General features: G+C 37.3%; 1 protein-coding gene across 1 annotated transcript in view; it reads left to right on the forward strand.

The window, feature by feature from the left end:
* The window catches only part of Gbe1 (1,4-alpha-glucan branching enzyme 1), a 262,662-nt gene that overhangs the window by 167,833 nt on the left and 81,639 nt on the right, over window positions 1–13,190 (forward strand).

The following is a 13,190-nucleotide window of genomic DNA, read 5'->3' on the forward strand; positions in this document are numbered from 1 at the left end:
TGCAGGCCTTTTCTATATAATTTTTTTTTACAAGAACACATTTGTCTTTAGATAGATACTCTTCTCTTTCATCTTTAAAATAGGCACACTTTGGTTCATTTTTTAAAAAACTATTACCAAAGACTAACACGTTCTACAAAACAAAGGGTATGAAAATAATTCTTTGATTAACATGGTAAGTGAAAGGTGAAAGGTCAACATGTTCTATGCTTGTGTGGTGTTGTGGGAAGGGCTAGCTAGCTTCATGAGCAGAGTTCTCCTGCTGGGGTGAGACTCCTCTTATTCTACAGAGAAGTTAAATTTTAAAGAAAGAGGTTTGGAATGCAGCATATGTCATTATAATATCTGGAAACATCAGGCAACTGTGCGAGGAGTTTATATATATCACAATCTTAATTATTGTTTATGGTATACTTAGATGCTAGAATATACTAATTTTCTGAGTATTTCTATTTACTTGCCCATTTCCAAATCTTCTAACCTTTGTATCATGAACAGCATTTTACTAACCCGCCTTCTCTTACGTTCTCCTCATGGACTCCTTTCATAATTGACTGGGAATGAAGTAGGATCAGATTTAAACGAGAGTAACCAGAGGAGTGCCCAACATGATCTATTGGATGCTGTTCTGTGTTCAATGTGTTTGTTCACAGTCTCCAACACTTAAATTAATCCACATCTTTTCTAAGGAGGCTTAACATAGTCGTCCCACAGTATCAATGGATGCATTGGAAAGAGAGTTTATAAATTGAAAGCAAACATTTGCAAGCAAGAAGTTTCCAGAAAGTGCAAAGTGAGGGAGGTTGCTGTATGGTCCAGGAGATTCCTGTGGTATAGAGCTTCACTGATTTCACTGAAGTGTATGCAACTTGCAAAATAGTGGCCAAAGAGGAAAAAAATTAGGAAGTAACATTGAAGACATGATTCCAGTGGTGTATGAACTTGTGGTTTATGATCTGTCTGAGACCAAACAACGTTTTGAAACGGGAGTCAGGTAGAGCACGACCATTGTCCCAAACTCTTTCTTATTTGTCCACGTCATTTTGGGTAAACACAAATTTTTGTTTACCCAATATTTCTTGTTCGAGCTTTTTTTTTAAAATCTAAAATTAGACAACATGACTCTGTTAAAGGCATCCAGGCCTTACCAATCCACAGTGTTCCATCTTGTCACGCAGTGGCTTCACGCTTAAGAACACCCGGAAAATAGCAGACACAAGTAAGGCCCTGATTCTTCACCACTTAGAACTCCCAAGAGAGTATTGCTTTCCATATGCCACAAGCAAAAAATGTTCTTGGTTTATTATCAGAGAGGGGGAGCTAGAGAATTGTGTAAAATGTACCATGCTAAAAATGACTTATATAAATTTTGTGAAAAAGCATTTGTATAGAACTATCAGGACCTAAGTTTGAATCCTAGAAACCATGTAAAGGCTGGGTATTTGGGCATAAATCTAAGCCCATCTGTAGTGGCGGGTGGCAGAGACAGGTGGATCCGGGTTCTTAACTGGGTTGTCAGCTAACCTAGCTTCATCCTGGTCAGGTCTAGTGAGAACTCCTGTTTCAAACAAGTAAGTTAAAGTATAACAGGACACCCATGCCAGTCTCTGGCATCTACGGCCTATGTGCACGCAGGTTTATCATGCTACAAATGTGTGCTCACACTTTCACACACACACACACACACACACACAGACACACACAGACACACACATACATACACAGACACACAGACACACAGACACACACACACACACACACACACACACACACACACACACACACACACAGAGGAATGGTGTCTAAGGTTGAGCCCTGGTCTTCACAATATGTTCATGCAACCATAAATACCTTTTACTTTCCATTGCTTTCTCCGTTGCTCATATATGCTGTTTGACAGCCCGCAATCTCTTTGAGCCCAACTCGTTCATGGTTCCATGCTGCTTCTTTGGATCTTTATCCTATTGGGAAGACTTTTGTTTCATGCAAAATTTAAATGTAATCTACTATGTCATATTTCAAATTAATTTTCTGGTCCAAGTAGACCTTAAAGGGGTGAGAACATACTTGTTCTCCCTGCTTCCTATCACGGTGGTGTGGGCCAATAAGTATAACTTCATGGGAAAAGCACCTACTATGTTCTGGGCCCTCTGAAAATGGGAGTTTTCTCCTCTTCCTTCGGTCACATTACCAAGTTAAGAAGTCCTGTGACTGACAGTTATTTTCATGCTGGGTGTTGTTCGGAGTTCATGCTGTGGAGGTGTCTGAAATGTTCACACTGATTGTTCAACATGTCAGTTAAAACCAGAAAATATCACAAGACAGACCACTGACCTTTAGAGAAGCTTGAAGAAAAAGTATTGAAGGCATAGTTTTGGAAAACAAGTCTGAAAGGGAGAAAGACACTGTTTTTTTCGATAAGCAGTTTTTCCTTTTCAATCATTTTATTGATTTATTTTATGTGTGTGGATGGACGAGGTACACAGTTACCATCTCTGGCATGTGGAGGTCAGAGGACTGCTTTCAGGGAGGTGTTTGTTCCTTCCTCCTTGTGGGTTGCAGGGCTGAATTCTCTTCACTCTGGATTGCATGTTTCTTGACCTGCTGAGCCATCTCTCCACTCTAAATAGGCAGCCTCCTTAAATGCACTGAAATGTATACGCTTAAATACAGTATCCTATAAGGGGAGTTGTAAGTTAAAAAGGCACAGGTGGACTTTAGGCTGTGAAATTTAAGGATTTCTAGGCTTTCCCTGGGCGCCCTGCCTAGCCTCAAGCAGTGCTTCTGGGACTAGATGCCAAATAGTTGGACAGTGTCTTGCTTAGTGGAAACAGTGGTTTCACCCAAGAATGCTATAAACTGAACCAGAACACCCTGTGGATGCTTGTTCGTGTAGGGACATGGTAATATCTAATAACCACTGGAACTTGCTGAAATTTTAGGAACAAGACTTAACGTTGGAAAAAGTAGCAGATTTCGTTCCTAAGGGGATTGCGGAGCCAATAAAAAATTAATTCGATGGATGTGATTTTTAAGCTGAGTGCACACTTTGAAAAACAAAGTTCTATGAACATGTGTTCACTTATTAAGTAAGCTAAAGATAAAAATACTTACGTTTAAGTAATTAAAGTTAGAATAAGAAAATTAAGCAAAAGTGAATAAAATTCTAGTATGCATTACAATACTGTTTAAATGCCATCTTCCTCAGAGGCAAAGGACGTTTCTCCACATTTAGATAACCATAGTTGATAATGATCTCAATAAAAAGAAAAGAGAGACCAAGCAAAACAAAACTCATCTTTCTTTCCTTTTCAGTAAAGTACTGTGTGTGTGTGTGTGTGTGTGTGTGTGTGTGTGTGTGTGTGTGTGTGTGTGTACTTGCACAGCATTCTCCAAACTAAAATGTATAATCTGAAAACATCAGTGTTGCAACTTTTATGATAGAATGTGAAAAGCCTTATTTCTAGCTTCTGGTCATTTCTTCATTTTGCAGGTATTTACTGTATTGTCTCGGTAACAGGTGCTCTGTTCGCTCTGGGAATAAAGTCACTGACAAACTAAAATAATTGTTTGCTTAGCACAAATTTATTACTTGAAAGAAGACTGCAATGTATCAATGTGTAAAACAGGAAGATGTTGATAAACAGAAAGTAACTGTAATATATGCACATGATAAATCATGAGTGAAAGCTTGGGGTTAGTAGAAAACTAGGTATACATAGAGTTGGTATGAGATATGATTGACATTAAAGTGGGACTCTGCTCTAAGTACAGAGAATTCTAGCCTAAGTGATAGCTGGTCAGACTCGGTAAGTGGGAGGAGCTCCGTCATGCTCCAGGCACAGAAAGGAAACACTGTGGCTCGCGCTTCGTGGGTAAGTTACTCTCAGAGTACTCTATGAAAACCAGATCAGCATGGACCCTGCTAGTGAGTCCGTGAACTGGAGTCTATTGCAAACGATAAGTGACTGTTTAGCATGATAGGCATTGCATACCATTGCGAGTGTGTCGTGAGTTCAGAGCACGCCAAGTAGAGATCATTATTCACAACCAGGGCATGCACTGCACTTTTGTAAGAATCCAGGGCATAGATAGCATGGTAATTTGTTGAGATGTTTCTCATATATTCCCAGACATCTTAATACTTGATCTATAGCTGGTGATACTGTAAGAGTAGGTTTCGGATGGGAGGTCTGTCTGGAGTAATACCACTAGGGGTTGGCTTGGAGGTTTCAAAACTGTGCACTTTTCCAGTGTGATTTCTCTGTCTCTTGTTACAAAAGTGACCTGTCACTTGTTCCTGCCACCCATGCCAAACGTCCATGTTGTTAGAGGGATAGACCCTTACCCTCTGGATCTATGAGTTCAAAATAAACCATCCCTTCTCTAAGTCATCTTGCTTATGGCACTAGAAAGGTGACTGATACAGATCACTATATATAATACCCTCTGTGTAGCTGTGGTAATTCATGATATATAGTAAATATTTTATATATATATTACTATTTATATAATTCATATTATTAATATATAATATATACACATATAATAATATACAACATGCACACACACACATATATAAACATGTATATATATGTGTGTATATATATATATATATATATATATATATATATATACACACCCACACATATGTGCTAAGCATACCATGAAACTCTAAGAAACAAGACCCGTAAGGACTGTTCAGTTTAGGACTTACTGTCTATTTTTAACCTTATGACCCAGCGTACTGAACAACATAAGCCTCTATTATTATTTCTAAAGTTATCTTGTTTCTAATGTATTGATTTATTTATTGATAATAGTTTATTTTTATTCCAGAATATACCTCTGCACCTTTTACTATTGTGTTTCTTTAAACTGTGTGCCTTGGTAGATTTGTGTTTTAGTCAACTGCTTTCCAAATTCAGTTTTTATCACATTCTATATATGTACCATGTGAAAACTAAACATTGAAACTGGTACAATTTATAAATTGGTATTGCCTGGAGAGCACATTACATGACCCTTGTGCCAAGTCTGGCCTGTGACTTGCTTTTGTAAATACTTGCTACTTTATATTAGCTCGTGACTTCCTTTACTCGATATCTACAGAGCTGAGTCATTGTATAAGTCAAGATGTCCAGTAGTCCTCCAAACCTAGGATGTTTATTTACTGCTTGTACAAGAGAAGTTTACTGGCCCTCATCATAATTTGTGCTTGTGAGAGTCATCATGGGAATTACATAATTAGCCATGCAAAAGCACTCATTACAGAGCGTTTGTTATATATATCACTATTTTAACTTCACACAATCAGATCAAACTAGTTGTTAAAGACACACTATCGTTTCTATTCATCTTCACATGTTGACTGAGAAAAGAACCCAGCTTCATGGCTTTATTTTTTAGATGTAGTATTTATTCTGTTGACACTGTCCAGTTCCACCTTAACGTAATTCCAGGATTTTGGAAGTTCTGTTTTGCCCATGGAAAGATCCTTGATATAGAAATCCTATGTATGTAAATGTTCTTGATTATATTTGATCAATATGGATGATTTTTTAAAAATTAATCATGGCAGAGCTGTTTGAAAATCTAGGCAGCAATGTGCAAATGCAAAATTTATAAATGGAACAAACAAAAAGAAGCCGGAGATTCCTCCAGGACCCTGAATGTTCACGGCTCTGTCCTTCTGTTCTCCACCAGAGACTTAAGGAAACATTTGGGGAAATGTTCAATATTTGATCATAAACATTCTCACCCAGTGTAGGCTATATATGCAGGCCGGTGTGGACTTTATCCACGGTGTAGACATACTACTGTGTTTTTAGTTGCAAGGTATATTTGCATGAATGTCCATGTGTGTTAAAACTTCTAATAGAAAGATGTGTTCATCAGTAGGAAAATAAGATAGGGAAGAGTTTAATGATTTTCCTTTTGCTTCATGAGCCTATACGAAGCTATAGAGAAACCGAGTTCCACATCTCCTGTCAAAAATCAAATTTCTGATATTTAGCCAGATTATATGTTTCTGTGAACTTTGGCAAAAATTGCTACAATGTGGCTTTTATTCTTAATTCCGATTGTAATGTAAAGAAGATAATTTTGACTCAAAATTTCTAACTTATCTCTTACTCAGTTTTCTTCATGAGGTTAGCACTCTAAACTCGACATTGACTAATCAGGGACACTCTTGTCACTTTCCCTCCCATGATGCTCACATTCATGTTTGATTTAGTTCAGGAGCCAAGGAGTTTTGTTGATTGCAATTTTCTTTTCTTTTCCTTATGTCTCTGTAAAGTATCGTAATTAATGTAATTTCAGTTCTTTTCCCTGTTTCTTGGTTGAGGCTGTGTTTTCAAAGAGCCTTTGTTTGGCATCTATTTTTAATACTGCATGTGCATTATTAATTTACGGAAGATCATTTAGGCTTAAATTAACACAAAAGGGGCACAGAAGCCAGTTCCCATCACACAGCATTCATGAGGAAGGAAACAGGGACTCGCTCTCATAAAGGTTGCCTTGAAGTGGCAGGATGCCCAGAATCTTGGGAAAACTTTATGTTGGTGTTCAGGGATGGGTAGATACACAGTAGGAGAAAGGCAGAAGAGAAACCTGCTGTTTGTCTCTTATATGATAATATTTTTGTTTACAATTCTCTGGGTGCATGTTAAGTCATATTATTTAGTCCGTATTCTGAAACTGTTTCTGAGTTTGAATTCCATCTAAATTTAACTACAAGAGATTATACAAAATTATAGAGAAACCGAACTCCATACTTTCTGTCAAAAATCATGCCTCTGAGGTTTAGACAGGTCAATTTTTCCTGTGAACTTCATTAAAATTGCTGGAATATGGTTTGTATTCTTAATTCAGTATTTTTTCTTTGTGTATTAGAACTACTAAGATTATTTTCATAAAGGGAAATAAGGCATAACTTTCTCTTGAAAAACATCAAGCTAGGGTCCCAAATATCTGTATTTTTACAGCTCCATACTAACACCCCCCCCACACACACTCACACACACACACTCAGATACCCCCCACACCCATTCACTGACTCACTCAATGGGATCAAAAATAAAAATAAAACAAATAGATAAGAAAAGAGGAAAGGAAAATAGCTTAGAAACAGACCAGTCCAATGAGCGAGCAAGAGTTCTGCAGAAATTCTTATGTCTTATGGGTGGATGCCGTTTTGACCCATATATATCTCTGCCAATCCTTCTTTTGAAGTGGAATTCCTTAAATATAAGTCAATAATCATTTTGTACTTAATTATACCATAATAAGATAATACGGAATTACCCTGTTGAGAAATTTCTAAAATGAAAATATTGTAAAAGCTCTTTTAAATATGTTATTCTTTTTAGAAGTAAAGTGAAATGAAAAGTGAAAATGTATATGAATATTTAATTTCCTCCAACTTTTACCTTTAACATGAGCCTGTAAAAGCTAATTACTAGGTAAAAATATGTCTTTCTGCATACATAATCAAGTTACTTTCTCCTATTTTTATATGAAGTGAGAATCAACTTCAATTTACAACAAAGTTGAGGATTTTGATAGTGATTGGAAAAGCACACATTTTCATGTTGGCTGTGTGTACCTAACTACTCTAGTACTCATCCCAAGAAGAACAATGTTTTCTTAGCAGTGCCCCTGTAATGTTCCACAGAACACCTCAGCTCTGTCTGATTAAATGTTATAACTTTAATGAAATATAGAAGCTGAGCTTGGCTTGCTTTGGAAAAGATGGTGACAAAGTTCTCCCAAGACTTAAAAGTGAGTGTCCCTGTGTGCATGAATGTGTGTGTGTGTGTGTGTGTGTGTGTGTGTGTGTGTGTATGCATACACATATGCAGGCACAGGTGTTTGTATGAATGTGTGTGCATGTATGTGTACTTGTGTCCTTACGTATGTGCTCTTATCTATAGAACTGCAGAGGGCTCAGAATGATGCCAGTTGTCTTTCAGTGCCCCCTTCCCTCTTTTTTGAGACAGGTTCTCTCACAGACCCCGAAGATCAGTTCTGTTAGATTTGCTGTTCAGTAAGCTCTGGGGATCCTTCTGTTCCCCTCTTTTTTTTTTTTCTAATAAGACTACATTTATTCAATATCCTACAGTAAAGTTTTGATTACAAGTATCCAACAGTAGAAAAAGTACAAAATAGATCAGTAGATTTCTAATATATTATTACAAAGTGCATGACTACATACAGTACATCCTATAGGAAGAGAGTGGAGGGAGAGAAGACTGTGGTTGAGGTCTAGTAATAAATAGATAAACAAACAAATAAACAAATACAGAAGTAGAGATGATCCATCAAAGTATATTATACAACCAACACTGCAGCCAAAATGTATTAAAAAAAAAACAAAAACAAAACCAATCCCATGTCAAAGTAACACAGGAGAGTGGTAATGTCTGGATTCTGTACTACACCAGGGTTATGGAGAATTGACCCATTCATTGGGCAGTTTGTGCATATGGTAGCTGGTACTAGGTAGGTTTTCCCCTAAAAGGAAGAAATACACAATGTAAAACTATAGGATGCCACAAACTGTGGCTTTTCCTTGTTGTGAAATGCTAAAAGTCTTTTAAAATCCAGTTAATAAAATAATCATGAGTAACAGACTCATGAGGACACCTCCTGTACGAGGTCTCAAGTGGCACCGCTGTTTTCCTGAACTTTTGAGAAGAGGCGATTAGACAACTTCAGTTGGACTCCACTGAGAAGCCAACCAAATCATTGAGGTCTAGGTGTGGAGCTCCACTCAGCTATCTTAATGTTAAGAAGCCAACCCAACCGACGAACTTAGCCTCAACACACAACTAACCCTTCTAGTCAGCTTTAAATAGTGGGAGAGAAACAACAAAACAACAAAACCCCAAACCCTAATAAAGTTTATGACAAGGCAAAGAGCTACTCTACAGATAAAACCTCCACAAAGGTCAACTGAGGTAATCCAGAGAATCTGAACCCTGTGGATTTCAGCCAATCCCAGACAGTCATGTTAACACCAATGTCAATTATTTACATACTGTGAGCCCTCTTGGAAACACACCCCAAGCACCGTCATCTGTGCCCATCATCCCCTGGACTTACACGTTCTGACTAAGTAGTTTCTAACCACATGTATTCTCTATTTTGTGGTGATACTCTGGCACTATCCCTATAGGATCTTGCCCATCCTAGAGGCAGGCCTTCCCCAGAAGGAGATCTGGTTCTGTTTTACAAGATCCACATAAAGTCTTTTATCAATGTGAAGATAAACAGAGGCGACGTGGTACTAGCTGTGTGCTCAGAAATTGCTTCCTCTTTCAAGCTATTTGCAGAAAGCTCAGTCTGTCCTGCTTAATAATCCATAGTACAGGTCTGAATCATCGGAACCTTGACAATGCCTTAGCATTTAAAATTTTTTAACTACCTTCTAGGGACAGGTCATGCTACTGAGTTATAACAAATTATCATGAGGAAAAAGAAGTGTAGCCAGCTATTTAAAAATGCCCCAACCACTTCCTCTCCACAGAAAGACTAAACTACATGTGGTTTATCATACAACAAATCCCATCTCTGTCCCCTGAAATTCCCCTATTCCATTCATTAGAGGGGATTTTAAAAAAGACTTAAAGAGCACTTTACAGCAGCATTCAGCTTTTTTATGAAATACTCAGCATCTTCAATATTATGTACATGTCTTTTTCTTGCAGTAAGCTAGAGACTGGCTTCAGAGTTTGTTGGGTGAAGGGTAAGGACAGTAACCCATTACCTCTCTGCCTTTGCGCCAGGCCCTGTACACGGGTGCTGGGTATGTGAACTTAGTACTCCATGTTTACTTGGCAAGGACTTTACCAACTAAGCTGTCTACCTAGTTCCTTAAATCTATTGTATTAAAAAATATGTGTTGAAAAATACACATAATAAATATTGTGTTTTGTTCCTTTTGCAACAAACTTTGATCAGAATATAAATGACAGGAATCATTTTATTTATTTTTCTTTTTAAATTTTTAATTAATTAATTTTTTCACTCCAGATTTTATTCCCCTACTGGTCTACCCCCTGACTGTTCCATATCCCATACCTCCTCTCAACCCCTCCACTCCCAGTGTCCATGAGGATGTCCCCACCCCATCCTACCCCACCAGACCTCCAAACTTCCTGAGGCCTCCAGTCTCTCGAAGATTAGGTGTATCTTCTCTGAATGAACCCAGACCCAGGAGTCCTCGGCTGTGTATGTGTTGGGAGCCTTATCTCGGCTGGTGTGTGCTGCCTGGTTGGTGATCCAATGTCTGAGAGATCTCTGGGTCCAGGTTAATTGAGACTGCTGGTCCTCCTACAGGGTTGTCCTCCTCCTCAGCTTCCTCCAGCTTTTCCCTAATTCAACCAGAGGGGTCAGTAGCTTCTCTCCATTGGTTGGGTGCACATATCTGCATCTGACTCTTTCAGCTGCTTGTTGGGTCTTTGGAGGGCAGTCATGATGGGTTCCTTTTCAGGAACGCCCCATAGCCTCAGTAATGATGTCAGGTCTTGGGGCCTCCCCTTGAGAAGGAACTCACTTTGGATTTTTCACTGGACCTTCTTTTTATCAGGCTCTTCTCCATTTCCATTCCTGCATTTCTTTCAGACAGGAAGAATTATGGGTCAGAGCTTTGACTGCGGGATAGCCACCCCATCCCTCACTTGATATACTGTCTTTTTGCTGGTGGTGGGTTCAATAAATTCCCTCTCCCCAATGTAGGGCATTTCATTTTAAATGCATGTGTTTAAAAATATTAATGTCTTAATCACCCTGGGCACTCATTCATTAATAGAGTGGATAGCTTTTGACTCACAATGCCTCTTTCTATCAGGAGATTAGCTTTCTCTTATTTTTCCCCTGTTGATGTATTGTTAATTCTATCATATATACATATGGGCATGCAACATATGCATGTATACACAAACATGCTCACACAGTTATGTGTGCACAACATACACATGTACACACAAAAGCAGCATCTTACAAGTTTCTTTTTCTAAATCTTTCTTGGGCAGATAATATATATTATAGAAAAAGAAAACTTGAAAATATTTTGAGTATTTTTATGATATGTTTAGATGGAAACATTTAGGAAACAAATTAAACAGTACGATATTCTATATTATTTATTTATTTGTTAAAGTAGACCTGCATTCCTGTTGTGATGGTACACATAATTAACTCCAGCAGTAATATAGGCAAAGGCAGACAGATCTCTGTGAGTTCAAGTCCAGAATGGTCTACATATGAAGTTTTAGGTCAGCCAAACATATATAATGTAAATCTGTCTTGGTAACTGACAAACAAAAAGAGAATGCCTGTCTTGACTTCAGATCACTTAGTTAGAAACAATTTCGGTGCTACTTATCATAAGCTAAGTATAACCTAGTTCTATGGTGAAAGTTATTATTTTTAGATATAAATTTGCATCATTGGGGGTCACTGGATATAATCTTACAAACCTCTTTGGTAGTTTTTATCAACCAGATGATAAATACAAATTAGAAATGTCCAGTCATCATTTAGTATGAGTTTTTCTCTTCCAAAGTATGTATTAGACATTTTTAGTAATACATGTATATCAATACTTCATAGTCATGTCATTTTTTTGTCTTTCTTACTGAGTTGATCGTACAAAACATAAGAAAATCACATCAATGTATTTTCTTAATTAAAAAAAAGTGGTATGCTTTTAGATACACCTTTGTCAAGGGTGGTATATTAAGAGTATTATTACAGTAATATCATATTATAATTTGGCTGTTTTGGGGGCTGCATTACCTTTCATATGAATAAAAAGTAATCTTTACACCCCTAGCTGAGGAGTTGCTCCCAGTTTATGACTTCTGTGGAACAGTCAGTTTTCATTCAGGGCGTGGTCCCTGGAAGACGAACCATGCTCCCCTGGTGGTCCCACAGCCATGAGTACATGAGTGGCTCCAATTAGACGTGGCCAATTATAAAAATATAAAAGAGGACAGGAAGTTGAGGGGGCTGGAGGGTGGTAATTAGATCTGTGAAAAACTATGTGGGTGATATTGGGTCAATACTATTAAAATACTCTGTGGGAATGTATCAAATTCCCAAATAATAAAATATTATACTACGAAGAAAGAGAACAATCTCAGAGAACCTTTTCTCCTCAAGTCCACTCATTCCCCTCAGTTTTGAAGTTTAAATGCAAATCAGAACATCAAGGATTTTGCTTCATGTTATTATGATTTATTCTTTAATAGCTGTGCAGGCATACGACCTGAAGAACAGCTAAGATGAATGGATTGCTTTTCCTTGTTTATTTTGTGTGATTCATCTGTTTAATAACATCTTACATTTATTAGTATGTAATATTAGTACATTTAGTAACATCTGTTGACCCTAGTTGCTTATTTTGAAAATATTATACATTATTCTGGACCACAAATAAATAGGACATTAGGCAAATAGATTTGACTTACAAAATGTGATTTAATTAAATCAATGTCATTATGTCTGATTATACTTGCTTGCCAAGAAAAATTGGCTGTGTTTTATTTCATTAGAAAGTTTATTGGCAGACTGCGAGACAATCAACAATTTTGAGTTTACAGATATTTTGTAAAAATCTTAATATTGGAATTATCAATGCATGACAAAAAGTTCCTTAATAAGTTTCATTACTTGATTAGAGACTGACTGTTGCAACCATCTAAACCAGTTGGAATTCTGGTTATTTTGATTGCTAGCAATTCTTAGATGTATATATCATCATCTATGTATTGAGTTTAAATATGAGACATCTATGATGTAATCATTTAGTAGCTGATGAGTAACAAGAATATCCGCTTTGTTCCTGTATATTTTTCTGGATTTTTAAGATAAATATTTAAAACAAACATCTAAAACCATGTTTAATCTTCATTTAAGTGAAATGGTGGGGAGTCACTCAAATGAGAGAAGGTAAGATTAGTTCCTAGTTCATGTATCAATAGTGTAGTATTTGAGATCAATAACTGAATTTGGTTCCTTCTCTAGTGTTTTCATGGTGGCCTACCTTGGGCACAGACTAAAGAGCACCATCTAGTTCTTGCAATGGTGCAGACATTATGTTTCATCACCATGGCTTATCAGTGCAGGGTTAAAAGCATTACGTCATGAGAATAATCTAAGAATCAAACTTGACCTTATAT

The sequence above is a fragment of the Rattus norvegicus genome, chromosome 11 (assembly GCF_021556685.1).
Source record: "Rattus norvegicus strain SHRSP/BbbUtx chromosome 11, alternate assembly SHRSP_T2T, whole genome shotgun sequence".
Lineage (NCBI taxonomy): Eukaryota > Metazoa > Chordata > Mammalia > Rodentia > Muridae > Rattus > Rattus norvegicus.